Raw genomic sequence first — 2,104 nt, 5'->3', positions numbered from 1 at the left:
TAAGGGATTTGGACACGAATGTTTAAACGATAACTTAGAAATAATTATATCACTTTGGACACGAAGGATAGTTTAGAATTGATTGTGATAATGTTGTTTATAAAGCTAGAATTCGTATGGATCATTAGGTTACGTGTGACGCTTGGTTAAGGAACGCTACTCCTAACAAGTTTCAATCCTTATTTATCTCAACTTTTATTTTTTGCAATTAGTTTAGTTAGTTACATTTCAATTCAAACAAACAAGTACTCTTAATACTTGGAATGATAGTCGATGTTAAACTGTCATTGATAACGCACTATTCCCTGTGGAGACGATACAAAAATACTTATCTTGTTTGATGCAAAACTACTTCATCATATATCAGAAGTGATAATGGTCCAGAATTTCTTCTTCATGATTTTTATGCTTCTCATGGTATTGTTCACCAGAGATCTTGTGTTGAAACTCCTCAACAAAATGGGAGAGTAGAGAGAAAACATTAACATATTCTTAATGTTGGTAGAGCTTTATTATTTCAATCAAAATTACCACCTTCTTTTTGGTCATATGTCATATTGCATGCAGTGTTCCTCATTAATAGAGTCCCCACTCCCATACTTAACAATGCATCTCCCTACTTCATTCTTTATAACCAATTACCTTATGTCAATCTTTTTAAAGTATTTGGTTGCCTTTGTTATGCTTCCACTTTACACAATCACAGAACCAAACTCCAATCTAGAGCCAGAAAGACAATTTTCTTGGATTACAAGTCTGGTTACAAAGGCTTTGTTCTTTTTGATCTCTCCTCTAGAGAAATCTTCATTTCCAGACATGTTTCATTTCATGAGTATGTACTCCCTTACCCTAAAGATCCCTCCTCCACACACATGATTGGCAATATTTCATTACTTCACCCTCTATTGTCCCTCTTGCTTCTGATGATCAATCATCACCTCCTTTTCTTCCTGTCATTGATGATATTTTACCTCCTTGTTCTCCTTCACCTGTTCATAATGACACACCACCTGCTTCTCCCAGAAAATCAACTAGAACTAGAAATGCACCTTCCCATTTAAAAGATTATGTCTGCAACAGTTCCTCTACTTCTACATACCCTATATCCAATTATATTTCTTATAATAATGTGTCTCCTAATCATGCTTCTTTTGTTCTTTCCTTACAAACTCATCCTGAACCAACTACCTATGCTGAGGCAAGCAAGCATGATTGTTGGAACAAAGCAATGCAAGTTGAGTTATTGACTCTTGAGAAAACTGGTACATGGGACATTGTGGATCTGCCACCCCATGTCAAACCTATTGGGTGCAGATGGATTTTTAAGGTTAAGTATCATGCTGATGGAACTGTTGAAAGGTACAAAGCAAGGCTGGTTGCCAAGGGATACACTCAAATTGAGGGTCTTGATTACTTTGATACCTATTCACCTGTTGCCAAGATGACTACTGTCAGACTTGTTATAGCATTAGCATCAATCAATAATTGGTTTCTACACCAACTGGATGTCAACAATGCATTTCTGCATGGTGATTTACAAGAAGATGTCTATATGCTTGTTCCTCTTGGCATCAAGACTGCTAAATCCAATCAGGTTTGCAAGCTTAAGAAGTCTCTCTATGGATTGAAACAAGCTAGTAGGAAGTGGTATGAGAAATTGACATATGTTTTGCTTCAACATCATTATGTTCAAGCATCTTCAGATCATTCTCTCTTCATTAAGAAAACTGACCAGTCTTTCACTGTGCTTCTGGTGTATGTTGATGATATCATCATTGCTGGTGATTCTCTCTCTGAATTTCATCACATCAAACATGTTTTAGATGATATGTTTAAGATTAAGGATCTTGGTCAACTCAAATATTTTCTTGGTATTGAAGTTGCTCATTCCCAAGCAGGCATTTCACTTTGTCAGAGAAAATATTGTCTTGACTTGATTTATGACTCAGGATTCATTGGTTCTAAACCAGTTTCCACACCATCAGATCCTTCCATTAAACTCCACAGTGATTCAAGTCCACCTTTTTCAGATGTGCCTGCTTACAGAAGATTAATTGGCAGATTAATCTATCTCAACATTACCAGACCAGATATCACTTTCATT

Source organism: Medicago sativa, chromosome 8 (genome assembly GCF_051527215.1).
Source record: "Medicago sativa cultivar Bolivia chromosome 8, Bolivia_mono, whole genome shotgun sequence".
In the NCBI taxonomy this organism is placed as follows: Eukaryota; Viridiplantae; Streptophyta; class Magnoliopsida; order Fabales; family Fabaceae; genus Medicago; species Medicago sativa.
This window is presented reverse-complemented; position numbering follows the sequence as displayed.